Here is a 19,959-nt window from a genome sequence, read left to right as displayed (position 1 = left end):
TTTCTTCCACAGTTACTGTGCTCAGCTCCATAAAATGAATCACGACTGTCTAACTCAGCGATTCTCATTCGTGAGTGTACATTAGAATCACTTGGGTAGCTTTTTATTTTTTATTTTGATTTTTATTTTTTGAGACAGCATCTTACTTGAATTTTTTTTTTTTTTTGAGACAGCCTAAGCTGGAGTGCACTGGTGCAATCTTGGCTCCCTGCAACCTCTACCTCCCAGGTTCAAGGGGTCTCCTGCCTCAGCCTCCCAAGTAGCTGGGACTATAGGTGCCCACCACCACACCCAGCTAATTTTTGTATTTTCGGTAGAGACAGGGTTTCACCATGTTGGCCAGGCTGGTCTCGAACTCCCGACCTCAGGTGATCCGCCCACCTTCCTCCCAAAGCACTGGGATTACGGGCGTGAGCCACTGCACCCGGCCTCTTGGGTAGTTTTTTAAATATTCCAAAGTTTGAACCCATTCCGCATCAAATGAAATTTTAATGTTTTCTATCAGCTTCTGTGCATTGAAGTCATCAGTTCTCAATTGCGGTAGTGCATTAGAGACATCTGGTGACCTTTTACAAATTGGGGTTGGCTAGTCCAAGTGCAAGTGGTGTTTACAACTAATTGATCGATCACAACCAGTTACAGATTTCTTTGTTCCTTCTTCATTCCCACTGCTTTGCTTTATTCGTCATAAAATGATAATGAGAAAAATGGTGATGCTCAGGCCATACCCCAGACCAATTAAATCAGAATTGCTGAGAGTGGGACCAGAGGTTAGCAACCAAGGTTAAGAATAGCTAGCTTAGGCCGGGCGCGGTGGCTCAAGCCTGTAATGCCAGCACTTTTGGAGGCCGAGACGGGTGGATCACGAGGTCAGGAGATGGAGACCATCCTGGCTAACACGGTGAAACCCCGTCTCTACTAAAAATACAAAAAACTAGCCGGGCGAGGTGGCGGGCGCCTGTAGTCCCAGCTACTCGAGAGGCTGAGACAGGAGAATGGCATGAACCCGGGAGGCGGAGCTTGCAGTGAGCTTAGATCCGGCCACTACACTCCAGCCTGGGCGACAGAGCGAGACTCCGTCTCAAAAAAAAAAAAAAAAAAAAAAAAAAAGAATAGCTAGCTTAGGCCAGACGTGGCTCATGCCTATAATCCCAGCCCTTTGGGAGGCCTAGGTGGGCGAATCATCTGAGGTCAGGAGTTGGAGACCAGCCTGGACAACATGGTGAAACCCCATCTCCATTAAATATACAAAAAAAATTAGCTGGGCATTGTGCCAGGCGCCTGTAATCTCAGCTACTTGGGAGGCTGAGGAAGAATTGCTTGAACCCAGGAAGTGGAGGTTGCAGTGAGCAGAGCTCATGCCATTAAACTCCAGCCTGGGTGACAACAGCGAAACTTAGTCTCAAGCAAACAAACAAAAAAAGAATAGCTGGCTGAAATGAAATGAAATCATTATTTGTTCTAAGTGCTATTTTGTACCTTTTGCAGCAATAAGTGACCTAACTGGTAGTTAGAAAAGCTGATTCTGTTAGAGACAACTGAGTGTACTGTGAAGTGATCAAGCCAATTTGAAATTTAATTTGGAAGTATTTACTGACATTTAAAATACATATACTCAGCCGGGCTCACGCCTGTAATCGCAGCACTTTGGGAGGCCAAGGCAGGTGGATCACCTGGGGTCGGGAGTTTGGGACCAGCCTGACCAACATGGATAAACCCTGTCTCTACTGAAAATACAAAATTAGCGGGATGTGGTGGCACATGCCTATAATCCCAGACACTAGGGAGGCTGAGGCAGGAAAATTGCTTGAGCCCTGGAGGCAGAGGTTGTGGTGAGCTGAGATTGTGCCATTGCACTCCAGCCTGGGCAACAAGAACAAAACTCCATCTCAAAAATAAATAAAATAAAATAAAATAAAATACACATATGCTATTATTCCTATAATTTCACTTTTTAGTGAAATGTACATGTATGTATATATGTATGTACTTAAATGCATAGAATAAAGGTTAACAAAATGAATAATTAACCAATAACAGTGGCTACGTTTGGGTAGATACCTCGGATTGGGGACTGTGGCTGCACAAGACTTGAGCCCCTCTATAATATATAAATTATTTTTATAAGAAAAATATATTCATTAATTATGTATATAATTATAATTTTACTGAAAAGGAAAAAAACAAGCACTAGCATTTGGCCAAAGTAGATGGTTATTTAGAAAGGCAATAATTTGTAAGCAAACTATATTCAACAAAAAAGACTTGGTGAAATAACTCTATGAGGCCATTACAATTCATGATAAAGATAAATGTTAACATGGACAGCTGTTTATATGTATTTTGGCATAATAAACACAGGTTACACAGATCAATAGCTACACAATGATCATATTAAAAAAAGAATTCTAAGTATTTGCTATAACAATTTGATGGTAGCTACATCTAATTGATAGGATTACAGATGACCTTTGTTTTTTCTTTATCCTACTGTTTTCTAAATTTGTTGTAATAAGGAAACAAATTTAGAAATGAAAATAAAGAATACAGCAATCTTTTTTGTTTTTATTGTTTTTTGGAGATAGAGTCTCATTCTGTCACCCAGGCTGGAGTGCAGTGGCACGATCTTGGCTCACTACAGCCTCTGCCTCCCGGGTTCCAGCGATTCTCCCGCCTCCCGAGTAGTTGGAATTACAGGTACCTGCCACCATGCCCTGGCTAATTTTTGTATTTTTAGTAGAAATGGGATTTCACCATGTTGTCCAGGCTAGTCTCGAACTCCTGACCTCAGGTGATGCACCTGCCTTGGCCTCTCAATGTTCTGGGATTATAGGCATGAGCCACTGGCCTGCCCAAATACAGCACTCTTAAGAAGTGACACATTTGATCATGTATTCAAAGGTTTTTGAAAGAAAATATAAACATGGTTCAGGAAGAAGCACAGAGACATAAATCAAAACTGGAAAAAAAATTCAAATATATAACTATTTGAATATCACTATTTATAATATCACCAAGTAGGCAGTACAAAGTAAGGGAAAAGCAAGTAAGTTATCACTGAATAAATGATATGGGAATAAGACTAGGTAAATGAGAAAAAACTGAATATAGATCCCCAAATCAAAGCAAAACAAATTTAAAATGGATTGAAAAGTTACATATAAGAGAACTGAAAGTCAAAATCCTGTTCTAAATGATTTACAATATAGGTAGGGAGCAAAACTTACATATAAGATATTTTGGGAAAAACCAAAGCTATTTAGTTAAATGCTTTCTATTGTAATTGCTATAGAGGTCCCAAGAATGAAAAGTAAAGAAGGGAAATAACATTTACTCAACACCTGATGTGCATCAAGTGTTGTGCACATAAATTATTTCAATGTTGACAACACTGAGAGAAAATTATTATCTCTTCTTCACAGGTTAAACAACTCACAAGTGGTATGGGTGAAATCAGATGCCACATTTTTCTGATACTTAAGATCACGTTCTTTATGCCGTATTACAGAGAGATAAGACTAGTATGAGTAAAATAATCTGAGATGATTTTTTTTCCAATGAAGACAATATGTGAACTAAAGAGTTGGTAAGAAAAGATGGCAAAGATGTAGAGGCAGAAATTACCTCATATAGCACAGTGGAGGTGAGAGGTGAGGAAGAGAAAAGGGTAGTTAAAAAAGAAACGTGGGCCGGGTGCGGTGGCTCACGCCTGTAATCCCAGCACTTTGTGAGGCCGAGCTGGGTGGATTACCTGAGGTCAGGAGTTCGAGACCACCCTGACCAACATGGAAAATCCCTGTCTCTACTAAAAATACAAAATTAGCCAGGCATGGTAGCACATGCCTGTAATCCCAGCTACTCGGGAGGCTGAGGCAGGAAAATCACTTGAACGGGAGGCAGAGGTTGTGGTGAGCCGCGATCACACCATTGCACTCCAGCCTGGGCAACAAGAGTGAAACTCCATTAAAAAAGAAAAAAGGCCAGGCGCGGTGGCTCACTCTGTAATTCCCTTTGGGAGGCCGAGGCGGGTGGATCATGAAGTCAGGAGATCGAGACCATCCTGCCTAACACAGTGAAACCCCATCTCTACTAAAAATACAAAAAATTAGCCGGGCGTGGTGGTGGGCACCTGTAGTCTCAGCTACTCCGGAGGCTGAGGCAAGAGAATGGCGAACCCAGGAGGCAGAGCTTGCAGTGACCCGAGATCGCACCACTGCACTCCAGCCTGGGCAACAGAGTGAGACTCTATCTCAAAAAAAAAAAAAAAAAAGAAACATGGCAAGTGAGAAGAGTAAAAGATACCATAAAAAGCAGGCTTGATTGTACCAGATGTTACTAACACAAAAATATTAGGCAATAAATATCTACATTATATGTAAATCTATACCTAATTTCATATCCCCCACTTCCAAAAATGTATTTGAGGAGTCCAAGAATAAAAGAAAATATTAAAAATATATTAGTACATAAAGAGCTGGAGAAGATAGGAGTGGGAGGATACCATATATAAAGAACGTCTCACCCACAGCTTTTTCTTTCCTCAGGTACTGTTACCAGTAACCTGCTTATTGGCTCAAAGGTCCAACCCTTTGTCTGGAGTCCAAGATTGATTTGAGGGAAAAGGCAAGCTATGTTTCTGCTCAACTCCAGGGTGAAGTTAGAGGTCTGAGGAAAGAACAAGGTGCATTTAAATGAAATTCAAGTTTTGGAAGACATCAGAAAGGGAATTTTCAATTTCTTTCTTGTACAACCTAGCTGTTCAAGTTACCACACATTTCAGTCTTTCTAATAAAGCTGCTTTTCGAGGAGGAGGAAGAGCAGGAGGAGGAGGAGGACAAGGACAGGGAGGAGGAGATAGGTGCTCAATATTTTAAAAAAAAAAAAAAACCAGGCTAAAATTATGATTGATCATTATCTGAACTGCTCAGATTCCAGACAGTCAATGCCAAAGGAATACTCTGTAGAATGAATTATGTGATTCCTACTTGCCTAGAACTATTTATAGGAGATAAGCAAGACCTTGCTGAGAAACACTAAGACCTACATCAACTGAGAGACTCATGTTATTAGAAGAGTGCCCCATTGTCTCTTGGGCCTTTTGGTTAAGATCAAGTGTAGAAGAGTTTCCAAATTTCTACTCATAAAATTATACATACAATGCAATTTCATCAAAATTCCAAGAGACGTTTGGGTGCAACCAAGCTAATTCAAAAACTGACATGAAAATGCAAAGAAATACAAACAGCCTAGACACTCTTGAGGAAAAAGAAGGTGAGTGTACTTGCTCCAAATACAAAGTTACAGTGAGTAAGACAGTATGGTATTACTGTGAGGAGTAACAAATAGACCAGCGGAACAGAATCCAGAAATAGACATAGACATATATGTTTACTTGATTTTTTTACTAAAATGGCGCTGCATATCAGTGCAGAAAATATTAACTTTCCAATAAATGATACCATAATAACTGAATACACACCTGGGGGAAAAATGAAATTGAATCCTACCCTACAAAAATTCCAGGTGGTGTAAAGACCTAAACGTTAAAGCCAAAATCCAGAAAGTTTTCGGCTTGGCTAGGTGCGGTGGCTCATGCCTGTAATCCCAGCACTTTGGAAGGCTGAGGTAGGCAGATCACCTGAGGTCAGGAGTTCCAGACCAGTCTGACCAACATGGAGAAACCCTGTCTCTACTAAAAATACAAAATTAGCCAGGCGTGGTGGTGCATGCCTGTAATCCCAGCTACTCGGGAGGCTGAGGCAGGACAATCGCTTGAACCCAGGAGGCAGAGTTGCGGTAAGCGGAGATAGGCCACTGCACTCTAGCCTGGGCAACAAGAGCTAAACTCCATGTCAAAAAAAAGAAGGAAGGAAAGGAAGGAAAGGAAGGAAAGGAAGGAAAGGAAGGAAAGAAGGAAGGAAGGAAGGAAGAAAGAAAGGAAGGAAAGGAAGGAAGGAAGGAAGTAAGGAAGGAAGGAAGGAAGGCAAGTTTTTGTCTTTAACACCAAAGAAAATCTTCATTACCTTAAGGTAGACAAAAATTTCTTAAACAAGACTAACCATAGGAAATGATATTATTAAAATGAAACCCAGAACTTCTATTTGTCAAAAGGCACCACATAGAGTGAAAAGCCAAACCAGAGCAGGCGAAAATACTTATCACACATACAACTGAAAAAAAAAGATTAATTTACAGAAGATATATACACATATGTACAACTGCTGCAAATCAGAGAAAAAAAACCCAATTAAAAATTGGTCAAATATTTGAACAACATCTTATAAAAGGGGACATTCAACTGCACTCCAGCCTGGGCAATAGAGACTCAGTCTCAAAAAAAAAGGGGGGGGATATTCAAATGGCCAAGAATCAGTGCTCAACTTTATTAGTAATAAAGGAAATTTAAATTAAATATAAATTAGACACCCACCAGATTGGCAAACATTTAAGAGTTTGATGATGCCAAGGGCTAGCATGGAGGTGGAGCTAAGAAAACTCTTGTAAACTGCTGGCAAAAGTACAGTATCTTTAGAGAACAGTTTGGCAATGTTTGGTAAAACTGAAGATGTACAAACCCTACCTATCAGCATTTTTTTTTTTTTGAGATGGAGTCTCACTCTGTTGCCAGGCTGGAGGACAGCGGCATGATCTCGGCTCACTGCAACCTCTGCCTCCAGGGTTGAAGCGATTCTCCACAGCCTCCCGAGTAGCTGGGACTACAGATGCACGCCACCACGCCCAGCTAACTTTTGTATTTTTAGTAGAGATGGGGTTTCACCATGTTGGCCAGGATGGCCTCGATCTCTTGACCTCATGATCTGCCTGCCTTGGCCCCCCAGAGTGCTGGGATTACAGGCATGAGCCACCGTGTCCAGCCACTATTAGCAATTTAATCACTAGGTATATACACTACAGAAATGCAAGCAAATGTGTACTAAAATATGCACACAAAATGATCATAGTCACACTGCCTGTAGTAGCCAAAAATGACAAGATAAATTTCTATCAAGAGTAGAAGGATAAGGCCAGGGACAGTGGCTCATGCCTGTAATCTCAGCACTTTGGGATGCTGAGGCAGGCGGATCACCTGAGGTCAGGAGTTCAAGACCAGCCTGGCCAACATGGTGAAACCACATCTTTACTAAAAATACAAAAATTAGCCAGGCCCGGTGATACACACCTGTAATCCCAGCTACTTGGGAAGCTGAGGCAGAAGAATCACTTGAACTCGGGAGGCGGAGGTTGCAGTGAGCCAAGATCGTGCCACTGCACTCCAGCCTGGGCAACAGAGCGAGAATCCGTCTCAAAAACAAACAAAAAAGAGTAGAAGGTAAGTAAATTATAGTTTGTCCATATAATGGGATAGTATACATATAGCAATAAAAAATGAACTGTTAGCTGGGTGTAGTGGCTCTTGCCTATAATCCCAGCATTTTGGGAGGCTGAGGAGGGTGGATCACCAGAGGTCAGGAGTTCGAGACCAGCCTGGCCAACATGGTGAAACCCAGTCCCTACTGAAAATACACAAGTTAGCCGGGTGTGGTGACACGTGCCTGTAATCCCAGCTACTCTGGAGGCTGAGTGAGGAGAATCGCATGAACCCAAGAGGCAGAGATTGCAATGAGCCGAGATCTCGCCACTGCATTCCAGCCTGGGTGACAGGGCAAGACCCTGTCTCAAAAAAAAAAAAATTAACTGTCACTTTTATTATGTAGTCTTTTGTGAAAAAAAGAAACAAAAGAATGTCTATTCATACAAAGTTAGAAAACAAACAAACAAAAATTGCACTTCTATGCCTTTGGGATTAATTCATAGGTACTAAAGCTCTAATGAAGGGCAAAGAAATGACCACAGTGGTTATCATCACAGAAGCACAGTGTTGTTTGTGACTGTGGAGGAGTAGAGTAGAGGCTTCTTCAGTGATGGATGTATTCTAGTTATTGATCTGGGTACCCCTTACATGGATCTTTATAATTACTTGTTAAACTGCACAAGTTGGTATTTTACTTGTTTTTTTGTTTTTTGGTTTTTTTGAGACGGAGTCTTGCTCTGTCGCCCAGGCTGGAGTGCAGTGACCAGATCTCGGCTCACTGCAAGCTCCGCCTCCCGGGTTCACGCCATTCTCCTGCCTCAGCCTCCCCAGTAGCTGGGACTACAGACGCCCGCCACCTCGCCCGGCTAGTTTTTTGTATTTTTTAGTATAGACGGGGTTTCACCGTGTTAGCCAGGATGGTCTCGATCTCCTGACCTCGTGATCCGCCCATCTCAGCCTCCCAAAATGCTGGGATTACAGGCTTGAGCCACCACGCCCGGCCTGTATTATACTTGTTAAGCTGAACAAGTGGGTGTTTTACTTATTAAACTACACAAGTGGGTCCCATTTCTTTACCGAATTTGAAGAAAAAAGCTGTTGGCATTCAAATAAATGTTATGGATCTCTAAAAATATTTTCAAAATATACTATGTGGGAAAATATTTAATTTTATGTGAAAATGTAGGATATAAAATGGCAAATGCTGCATGAATTCAATTATGTTTTATGTGCATATATAAATTTTCTACATCAGGGATTTCTGTCCTTTTGAAATTATTTAAAACAATCATGTTTTACTTTTATAATCTGAAAGAAATCACATTTTTTAAAAAGATAGCATAAAGAAAAATTAAAACCGAGTGCGGTGGCTCACACCTGTAATCCCAGCACTTTGGGAGGCTTAGGCAGGTGGATAGATCGTGCCCAGGAGTGCAAGACCAGCCTGGGCAACAAGGTGAAACCCTGTCTCTACTAAAAATAGAAAAATTAGCCGGGCTTGGTGGCATATGCCTGTAATTCCAGCTACTCGGGAGGCTGAGACAAGAGAATTGCTTGAGTCTGGGAGGTGGAAGCTGTAGTGAGCCAAGATCGCACCACTGCATTCCAGCCTGGGCGACAGAGCCAGATTCTGTCTCAAAAAAAAAAATAAATAAATAAATAAAAGAAAGAGAGAGGAAAAAAAAAGAAAAATTAAAATTGTCTGACAAATTAGTAAGAGAAAATCAGGTGTTGGAGGTGGGGTTTGAAGACACCACATTTTGTCAAAAGGGAAATTCCAGGGATCAGGTCATCTGATAAGCAAGAATTTTCAAGAGAAGGAAAGCAACTATGTCCTGACAAAGAAAAAGGGATTTCAGGAAACAAGAGGAAAGGACAAGCTACCTTGCAGGTGCCTTGAGGATGTTCAACAGTCATTCTTTACTCCTCTCCGGAGGTCTCTATCCAAGCAGGGCAGAGCTGAGGAAGGAGAAAGGAGTCAGGAAACATCAGGTTCTTCTGAGAGAGATCCGGTTTGACTATGTCAGAAGTTATCTTGGCTACCCTACTGCCCACCACCTACAGAGTAAAGTCAAAGAAGTCTAGGACGTCCTGCTCAATCCGGGCAGGGTCAATGCCGTTCTGGGCAGAATCTGTTTCTGAGCTCACAGAGGTCTCCAGTGGCTGAAGTCACAAAGACAGAGACTCCCCATACCTACATTGGCTATATAGACACATAGTCACACAAACTCACTCACTCACATCATGGGGACATAAACGTCACAGGCACCCCAAACCTAAACACAACAGGCTGCACATGGTCACACAATCACACACTCACACACACCACGGGGGCAGACACGGACACAACTGCAGAGTCCGTGGACATCTCTCACTCAAAATCCCAGCGACATACACCTTGGGGTCGCAATGACAACAAAGTCACACGCACCCTACATCAACAATATCACCAACACGCGCGCGCGCACACACATACGGAAGCAGCCACAAACCTCACAATTAAGGCATACTACACACAGTTCCGCAAATGGTAACAAACACACACACACGCCAAGGGGACACACAGTCACAACCGCGGTCCAGGAACCTCACACTCGCAAACACAGTGTCCAACCCGGTCACAATTAAACTCCACTGACACCCGCACAAACAGAAAGAAAAAGTCCTCCCCGCCCTCACAGTTCCATACACGGTCGCACAGATACACGCCCACCATAGAGACACCCCCAGTCACAACCGTACACACTCCTCACAATCGCTCCTTAGCCTGCTCCCTACGCAGCCCACACAGGTCGGGAGTTCCTCTCGCCCCAGGCTCCGAGCAGCCTCACTTACGCCTGTTCGGGTAGGGTCAGCTCCACTCCACTGGAATCCAAACAAGCCGACCCCAGCTATCTCACAAAGCCCCAAGGCCGCCAGCCCAAACCCGCGGGAAGATCCCGCCCACTCCTCAAGAGACTATCTAGTTATCGCGGGAGAGAGCCCTGAGCCTAGAGGCTTCTGGGAAGTGTAGTCCAGAAAGCGACAGGTTGCCGAAAGCTACAGCCCAGCCATCCCGATTCCTGTGGCGCGGAATCTGGCACCAACAAAACTAAATATTTGAGGTGAGCTGCCCATCGGAGCCTTCCGGGAGTCTCACCTGACAAGGACTCCCTAGACCAAGCTTTAGTCAGGCTCCTCTGAGCCCTTTTTGTTTGGCCAGACCTCCTCCATAGCCTGCGAACCCCACTTCAGCAAGAATCCAGCTAAGCCAGTTTAGCAACAATCCCCCCACCCTTGATACTTGAGTTCCTCTTAGTAATTTACCATGCTTTAATTCCTTCACCCAGCCCGTTAGTTATAAATCTCCAGCTGCTGTTGTATTGGAAGTTGACTTTTGCAACAGTCTTTAACCAAGTCCTTCTTGCCTGTTTTAACTCCTCTGGAGCAAGTTTTCTTTCACCCCGCCCAGCCTCAGAGGGCGGCTCCCGGGCTTCCGCCCCTCCCCGGGAGACATACTGGACCGCAAGGTCTCCTGGGAAACGTAGTCCAAGCCTCGCCGGAGACTGGATGGGCCCAGCCAAAGTAAGTGGGCTGCGTCCTCTGGGTCCTGAGGCGGGAGTCTGGCCGCAGTGACTAGACTAACTGTGCCCCGGAGGCTGCTCGGAATTCCACTTAATGCTGGAAGCACGCAGACGCTCTTGAGGCGGGCAGCTGCGTAGCGTGTGGAGGAGCCGGGAGAGTGCACTCCAATATGGGACCTGAGCGTCTGAGACCGAATCAGGATGGGGAGTCGGAAGAGGACAAATCTGCGATCCCAGTCACGCATGCGAGACTGGGCAAAGGAAGGCTCGAGTGTGTGTAAGACTGCGGTGGGACTGCTTGTGCTGGTGAGATGAGGGGTGTCTGGGTAGTTGAGTGAAAGAAACCGCGTGCCAGTAAGATTGGTGCATGTGTGAGAAAGGTGAGGTCAAGATGTGTGCACCTTTGCGGGTGGGGAGGTCATATGGAGTGTGTGGAGGCTGGGGGCAAGATCGTGTATGGATCTGTGTGTGAATGTGTGTAATCACCTAAATGTGGGTCACTGCATGGGTAGCTGATACTGTGACTGTGGAGGAATCTGAACCTCCAAGTCTCATTTTCTCTTTAAATTGTGATAAGTTTGTATCTTCCTGGAGCAGCAATTTCAAAGGGGGGAAGCTCCATTATTGATATAATAAAATAGCATTTTTATGTAAACATTTAACATTCAGACATTTCTTCTGACCTAGAAAACAAAATCAGTATGAGTACTCAAAGTAGTTTTAAAAAAAAACCCGTCATTATGCATATGGGGAAGATAAATTGTGAAAGGGAAACTTCCTTTTTTCACTATAATCTTGTTTAAATTTTTAAAATTAATGTGATGACTTATTTGAAAACAAATATAAAATTTAAAAACTGACAGAAAGGGGAACTAGGAGGAAATCAATAACTTTTTAAGCTAGAAACTTTGGGAGGTGGCAGAGGTTGCTGAAATATGATGGCGGGAAGTATATGACAACAGGAAATGCTGACGTAAAATCTAATCCTGAAGCTTTTAACAATGGCAGGAAAGGCTGGGCATGGTGGTTCATGCCTAGTGATCCCAAGCACTTTGGAAGGCTGAGGCAGGAGGATCACTTGAGCCCAGCAGTTTGAGACCAGCCTGAACAGCATACTCTCTACAAAAAAAAAGAAAGAAAGAAAGAAAGAAAGAAAAAAAAAACAGCATGAGTGCAGTGGCTCATTCCTGTAATCCCAGCACTTTGGGAAACCGAGGCGGGTGGATCACTTGAGGCCAGGAGTTCAAGACCAGCCTGGCTAATATGACGAAATCCCGTCTCTACTAAAAATACAAAATTAGCCAGACATGGTGGTGTGCGCCTGTAATCCCAGCTGCTAGGGAGGCTGACGCAGGAGAATGGCTTGAACCTGGGAGACAGAGGTTGCTGTGAACTGAGATTCGCAGCCCCTCCCACCCCCACACCCCATCTCTGTATGGGGGAACTTCTTCCTACTGTCTTCTCCCTTCCTTCTTGCCTATTAAACTCTCCACTCCTTAAAACAAAACAAACAAAGACCCAAAAAACAAAAACAACAAAATTTGGACTATACAGGGAAGCGATCTATACCTAATGTGGCTCTGTTGCTCTAGTTCTCCAACATCACATTCCTGTGCAGCTCCGTCTGAACATCTTTTAATTGTGGCTAAGACTCTTGGTTGAATGAGGCAATCACATTTTTGTATGTTTACCCCACCAATGTCTCCTAAAGAACAGAAAAAAATTAAATGCCTGTGGGAGGTCTGGGAAATAAGCTGTTTGAACAGAGCCCTTTGTGTTTTTATGGAGGCTTCATTACGTAGGCATGATTAACTAAATCAGCAGCGATTGGTGATGAGTTCAACCTTCAACCCTTTTCCTTTCCCCAGAAGTCACCGGGTAGGGCAGAACTTTCCAACCGTCTCATCACATGTTTGGTTGCCCTATCCTGTGGTTATGTAGGGGCTTTCCCAACATCACCTCATTAACTCCCTTGTGGTTGAAAGGGGTTGGTTATGAACAATAAAGACATCTTTCACATTTATTACTCTGGTGCTATTTCAGGAACTGAAGTGTCTTAGTCCCTTAGTACTTCTATAGCAAAATACCTGAGACTAAGTAATTTGTAAATAACGGAAAATTATTTCCCACAGTTCTGGAGGTTGGGAAGTTCGAGATGCCAGCAGGATTGGTGTCTGCTAGGTCTGATCTCTGCTTCCAAGGTAGGACCTTGTTGCTGTATCCTCCAGAGGGGAGGAATGCTGTGTCCCCACTTGTCAGAAGGTACTGAAGGGCTGGACTCATTCCCTCAATCCGTTTTTTTTTTTTTTTTTTTTTTTGAGACGGAATCTGGCTCTGTCGTCCAGACTGGAGTGCAGTGGCGCAATCTCGGCTCACTGCAAGCTCTGCCTCTCGGGTTCACGCCATTCTCCTGCCTCAGCCTCCTGAGTAGCTGGGACTACAGGCGCCCGCCACCACGCCCGGCTAAGTTTTTGTATTTTTAGTAGAGACGGGGTTTCACTGTGTTAGCCAGGATGGTCTCCATCTCCTGACCTTGTGATGTGCCCTTCTTGGCCTTCCAAAGTGCTGGGATTACAGGCGTGAGCCACCTCGCCTGGCCTCCTCAATCCTTTTTTTTAAAGCACGAATTCCATCTATGTAGGCTCTTCCCTCATAATCTAATCACCTCCTAAGGACTCCACTTCTTTTTTTTTTTTTTGAGACAGAGTCTCTCTCTGTCGCCCAGGCTGGAGTACAATGGCGTGATCTTGGCTCACTGCAACGTCCGCCTCCCCGGTTCAAGTGATTCCCCTGTCTCAGTCACCAGAGTAGCTGGGATTACAGGCACATGCCACCAAGCCTGGCTAATTTTTGTACTTTTAGTAGAGACGGGGTTTCACCATGTTGGCCAGGCTGGTCTCAAACTCCTGACCTCAGGTGATCCGCCCGCCTTGGCCTCCCAAAGTGCTGGGATTACAGGCGTGAAGGGCTCCACTTCTTAATCTAACATATTGGCAATTAAGTTTCAATATATTAATTTTGGGGACACATTCAGAACATAACCAAGGACAAAAGAAGAAGTGTTTTTCTTTTGTTTTGTTTCTTCCCAAGACAGAGTCTTACTCTGTTGCCCAGGCTGGAGTGCAGTGGTGCAATCTCAGCTCACTTTTACCACTGCCTCCAAGGTTCAAGCAATTCTGCCTCAGCCTCCTGAGTAGCTGGGATTACAGATGTGCGTCACCACGCCCGGCTAATTTTTGTATTTTTAGTAGAGACAGGGTTTCACCATGTTGGCCAGGCTGGTCTCGAACTCCTGACCTCGTGATCTGCTCGCCTTGGCCTCTCAAAGTGCTGGGATTACAGGTGTGAGCCACCGAACCCGGCTAAGAACAAGTGTTTTAACAGAAAATACTCTGTTTAGGAAACTACAAGGGCTTTAGGATGCATAAGCCAAGAACCATGGATATGGATGAAGACCAAAATATATATTTCTTATTACATCACAGTATCAGAGAGGTATAGACTCAGGATTGGTTGGTTTGCATATGTAAGCTGTGATCACTGGAAAATTGTGATTATCTTTAGGAATTAGCCCAAGAGGAGCAGCCTCTCCCTGTTTTTTTGTAAGGTCACCAAATGCCAGAGCATCAAGAATACAGAAAATAAGAAAATATAGTTAATATAATTGGCCTCTTGATGAATGAGTGCCAAATAGACTAATACAGAATCTAAGGAAATGCAATTAAAACACAGAGTCTATGTAAGTATTTACTGTCCACAAATGGTGAACTAATCCCACAGTGCTGGGATTACATGCGTGAGCCACCACGCCCAGCCTGTTGCTTCCATTAATCTATCTTTCTATCCTTCACCAAAACACACTGTCTTGATTACTTAGGGCATCTCAACCTTGGACCATGATTTGGGACTGGATAATTCTTTGTTGTGGCAAGCTATCCTGTGCTTGTAGTGTATTTAGTAGCATCCCTGACCTCTGTCCTCTAAATGCAAATTGCACCTCTCCAGTTATGACTACCAAAAACTTCTCCATACTCTGCCATATATCTCCTGGAGAACAAAATCACCTCTGGTTGAAAAACATCATGGTAAAGCTTTGAAAATATTAATAATAGTTATTTTAAATTCCTTTTTAGATAGTTCCAACATCTACATCATATCTTTTCGTTTTCTTTTCTTTTAATTTTTGAGATAGGGTCTTGCTTTGTTGCCCAGGCTAGAGTGCAGTGGTGCAATCACAGTTCACTGCAGCCTCAAACGCCTGGGGAAATCCCATCTGAGTCTACCTCTGTTTGTTTGTTTTTGCTTTTTGCTTTTATGTCTTGAGGGTGTCATGAGTTTTCTTGCCTTTTCATGTGTCTTGTAATTTGATGTTGTTGTTGAAAACTATACATCTTTGGCCGGGCGCGGTGGCTCAAGCCTGTAATCCCAGCACTTTGGGAGGCCGAGACGGGTGGATCATGAGGTCAGGAGATCGAGACCATCCTGGCTAATCCAGTGAAACCCCGTCTCTACTAAAAAATACAAAAAAGTAGCTGGGTGAGGTGGCGGGCGCCTGTAGTCCCAGCTACTGGGGAGGCTGAGGCAGGAGAATGGCGTGAACCCAGGAGGCAGAACTTGCAGTGAGCTGAGATCCGGCCACTGCACTCCAGCCTGGGCGACAGAGCGAGACTCCGTCTCAAAAAAATAAAAAAAAATAAAATAAATAAATAAATAAAAGAAAGAAAGAAAAAGAAATGATCACATAGAATGGGCATTTGTTCTTGAGATACCAACACTTGTGTGGAGTTATACTGACCTTAGACATTTTATGCACTTCAAGTATTTTCTGTTTCACAATAAAAACAAAGAAGAAAACTTTTAATTATCTGATGAGTTTGAAAGTACTGAAAAAAATTACTTCTCTGTCAGAAAGTTTAGATGTAGATCTAAATGATGTACATCTAAAAGAGAAGCAAATAAAACCTGGCAAATGTGTACTTCAGCAAAAAGAATGGCATGAATAGAATTTATAAAACAATACTAATGTGACTATAAACATTAATTGAAACCAAACACTTTAAGGGCGATTGGAGGATGGGAATAAGGTATTAGGAGGGGTTCTCATGGATTCCCAGGCAGGGTACCCCTGTAGGGCTGGGCATGTAGCTGTGTCCCATGGACCGTTTCTCCTTCGTTCTATCCCAGGCTGGTACTTGTAGGATAAGAGGTGTCCACCCAGCTGGGCCGAGGCTCGGGCAGAGACGGGACAGACAAGCCACTTGCTTGGCACAGTCTTGTAGGACTTTCCCGCCACACCACATGGGTCAGAGGCCCACGCAGCGAGCTCCTGCTGAAAACAATCGCACCATCCCCTGGGGGCATTTCTGCAGTGTTCCAGGCTCTAGACTACATTTCCCAGAGGCCCTCGGGGCCAAGGTTACTTCCAGCCTAAGATGGCCTGGGCTTACTGTCCTGTTCCCAGGGCTGGGCGCCGTTTGCAGAGGTAGGGCAGCCTACAGGCCTCTGCTGAAGCTTCCTAAACGCGGGCTGGGATTCTGGAAGTTCTCGGCCGCAGATGTGAGCGGTGTGTGGGCGATGTCTTTGCCCAGCGAGGGGATGGGTCTCAAATCCAGGGTCCGTTAATGGTGACCGCAGTGTCCCAGTCAATAAAAGGCGGCCCAGGCTCTGAACTACATTTCCCAGAGTGCACCGTTCCCCGGGCAACTTCCTGTCAGCGCTCTATGCCTTTAGGGATGATAGGGTGATCGCGGAACCTTCCACCATCAAGGGACCCTAGGGCCAGGTGAGTGACTCTGACACACAGAAGCCGAATGACTCCGCAGGGCCCGAGGCCGGGGCTGAGGGGAGTGAGGTGCTAACGTCTTTGGAGTTGGTGACTTTGCCGGCCAGGGAGCGTGGGGGCGAGCGATCGCGATGGGAGCCGTGGATGCGAGAGCGAAATTGATGCAGGAGCGGGGCCGCGACGGGAGCTTCTCGTGTGTGTGTGTGTGTGTACGCACGCGTGTACGCGCACACGACGATGACGGGCGCTGTGTGTGACCCTAATGGACTATTTAAATGTGACTGTATGTACGTGATACATATGACTGCGTCGCGTTGTGCGTGACTACGTTCGTAAAGGTGGTGATAGCCGCTATGGGGCCAAAAACAAAGAATTGAGCCTTGCAATGAGTGACATAGTCCATCGTGAATGTGTAGGGAGCAGTTTTTGTGCTGGCCGGTAGCTGGATTGGAGTGAGGGCAACCTAGAAGGAGGGGAGAAGAATGGGAGACAGTGTAGACAACATAGTTCAAGAGTTTCTCAGTAAATTAGTGCAGAGAGGCCGGGCGCGGTGGCTCACGCCGGTAATCCCAGCACTTTGGGAGGCCGAGGCGGGCGGATCACAAGGTCAGGAGATCGAGACCATGGTGAAACCCCGTCTCTACTAAAAATAGAAAAAATTAGCCGGGCGCAGGCGCGGGCGCCTGTAGTCCCAGCTACTCCGGAGGCTGAGGCAGGAGAATGGCGTGAACCCAGGAGGCGGAGCTTGCAGTGAGCCGAGATTGTGCCACTGCACTCCAGCCTGGGCGACAGAGCGAGACTCCGTCTCAAAAAAAAAAAAAAAAAAAAAAAAATTGGGGCCGAGAAATGGAGCAGCAGGTGGGGGAAGAGGGCTGGGAAAACAACCCATCAACATGTTGGAAATGAGCCATGAGAGGGGAAAAGTCCAGGCAAGGATAAGTAAACAAGGCTCATCTGTGTGGGTGTAGTTAAAAATGCAAGAATTTAAAAAATAGAAAAGGATAATCGCGCTGCAGAGAGGTGCCTGTGTTTGGTAGAGGTCAACAAAAGTGACATGTGGTGAGTTATATATAATCTCATGGCAGGAAATTCAAAACTAGAGTTTGTGGAGGAGGGAGAAGGGTCTGAAGGTAATGAACAACAGGGAGGCCGGCCATCTGTTCCATTTTCAGACCCACTGGTAAGAGGCTGTAGCCGGGGAAATGTTGAGAGGGCTGCAAAGTCCTCTAGATAGAGCCTGGTTTCTGTTAGACTCAGAATGTTAGGACGTGTTCACGGAAGTGGCTGAAGATAAAAGAGGGGTTGGTTGTTAATGAATTATGAATTCCATTATGAAGGCATACAGGAAAAGTGTTGAGAATTGGGAAGAATGAGAAAAGGGGACAAATGGGACTTGATGGAGTACAGTGTCTGAAAAGACAGTTGACTAGAAATTCGGGGCTTCTTATAGTAGACAAATGTAAATACAAGGTTGGATTGACACTTATTCTGGTTGGATTCAAGTCAGTTTTTGGAGAGAGAACGTTGGGGTAGTGAAAGATGATTTCTTGGGTGTGAGAAATAAACTTACCTGTCCCAAAGAATGGACTCAGAGACCCGGAGAACAGCGAAAGTGAGACTTTTAATGATGGTCTTGCAAGATCGGTGTCTGATAGGCACACCCAACAGTTTCAACAAGCAATTTATCCCCTAGTGCACAGGTTCCTCCCCTGGTTCCTCATAGGCTGAGTACTATGGGGTCACAATCTTCCCGGGCATTGCCTATTGATTGTTGGGTAGGGGCTTCAGGTGTTTTGTTTTGGTGCAATCTCAGCTCACTGCAACCTCTGCCTCCCAGGTTCAAGCGATTCTCCTGCCTCAGCCTCCCGAGTAGCTGGGCCTACAGGCACGTGCCACCACGCCCAGCTAAGTTTTGTATTTTTAGTAGAGATGGGGTTTCACCATGTTGGCCAGGATGTTCTCGATCTCTTGACTTCGTGATCCACCCACCTCAGCCTGCCAAAGTGCTGGGATTACAGTCATGAGCCACTGCACCCGGCCAGGTGTGTTTTTTTTTTTAGGCTTGTCTTGCTGCATTTGGTTGCAGCCCACAATGCATTGCAACCCTAGCTAGTTCAGGGGCTCTTCAGGTATTTGACTTATGACCTAAGTAGCTGGGCAGGCTGATAAGAGCAGACAAAACGAGCTATTTTGCAGGCTAGCAAACTTTCGTCTTAGACTAAACTTTGGTTTGGGTGAAGGCAACTAAGTGGGGGAAAGGGAGAAAGCGGGAGGCTGACAAGTAGGCATCATGTATTCAAGCAGGGGCCTAGTATATCCTGTTTCTTCTGTAGTTTGCTTACCTACACTGATTCTAGGCACTTTGTCTTGGAAATGGACCACTGTATACATTATTTCCTTCACCGAGTATCTCTAAGAAGGAAGTTTAAGATGGAAGCCATAAAAGTGGTCAAGGTAGGCAGAATGATGGCCCTGCAACCAATGTTTACTTCCTAATCCCTGGAAACTAGGGCTATGGTACTTTATATGGCAAAAATGACTTTGCAAAGGGGATTAAGTTAAGAACCTTGAAATGGGGGCGATTAACTTGTTGGACCAATATAATGACACAAGGTCCTTAAAGTCAGTGAACCTTTCCTGGCTGAGTTTAAAGTCAGAGGGAGGTGTGACCGCAGAAGAATGGTCAGAGAGATGCCACATTGCTGGCTACAGAGAGGAAGTGGGCCTTGAGCCAAGGAATGTTGGTGGCCTCTAGAAGCTGGAAAACATAAGAAAACGAACTCTCCCCTGGAGCTTCCAGAAAGGAACACAGCCCTACCAACACCTTGATTTTAGCCTAGTAAGACCCAACTCAGACTTCTACTGAACTATATGATAATAGATTTGTATTATTTTAAGCCACTACCTCATGGCAGTAGAAAACTAATACAGTGGTATAGTGTCTTGGCCTCAGTGTTGTGGAGGAGTCTCGATCCCTGTGACATAAGAGGACCTCAGCCTCTATTGATTATGTCGAACACTTCCAGTAAAGTAGGTCCCCACTTCACCAATAATATAATTTACAGTTTTGCTATATTGTGTTATTTTTAAACTTTGGAACTTAGTGAACTTTTATTTGTGATCTAACATCTGGTCAGTCTATACTTACTTTTTGCCTTGCACTTGATTTGTCTTGGATTGAGAGAGATGTATTAATGAAATTGTATTCTATTTTATTTATTTTTATTTTTATTTTATTTATTTATTTATTTTTTTTTTTGAGACGGAGTCTCACTCTGCCACCCAGGCTGGGGTGCAGTGGC

At 44.5% G+C, this 19,959-nt stretch overlaps 2 protein-coding genes across 8 annotated transcripts in view; one reads left to right on the top strand and one right to left on the bottom strand.

Annotated features, from left to right (window-relative positions):
* ZNF345 (zinc finger protein 345) overlaps positions 1-19,959 on the bottom strand; it is a 48,019-nt gene that overhangs the window by 20,402 nt on the left and 7,658 nt on the right. Inside the window, exons 2-3 of one of the 5 annotated variants that reach the window (XM_050769107.1) lie at positions 7,181-8,169; positions 4,523-4,665 (exon numbers count right to left, since the gene is read on the bottom strand). The gene's annotated coding sequence lies outside the window, so the exon portion shown is untranslated. The other 4 variants (XM_050769104.1, XM_050769103.1, XM_050769106.1 and 1 more) reach the window with 4 other exon arrangements.
* ZNF790 (zinc finger protein 790) overlaps positions 10,329-19,959 on the top strand; it is a 28,086-nt gene continuing 18,455 nt past the window's right edge. The window contains exon 1 of one of the 3 annotated variants that reach the window (XM_050769005.1): positions 10,329-10,416. The gene's annotated coding sequence lies outside the window, so the exon portion shown is untranslated. Of the gene's footprint in view, positions 10,417-16,291; positions 16,358-16,383; positions 16,658-19,959 lie in introns of those variants that run through there. The other 2 variants (XM_050769004.1, XM_050769001.1) reach the window with 2 other exon arrangements.

The sequence above is a fragment of the Macaca thibetana genome, chromosome 19 (assembly GCF_024542745.1).
Source record: "Macaca thibetana thibetana isolate TM-01 chromosome 19, ASM2454274v1, whole genome shotgun sequence".
NCBI classification, from domain to species: Eukaryota; Metazoa; Chordata; class Mammalia; order Primates; family Cercopithecidae; genus Macaca; species Macaca thibetana.
The sequence above is the reverse complement of the archived record's forward strand: the minus strand, read 5'-3'. Positions and strand labels throughout refer to the sequence as shown.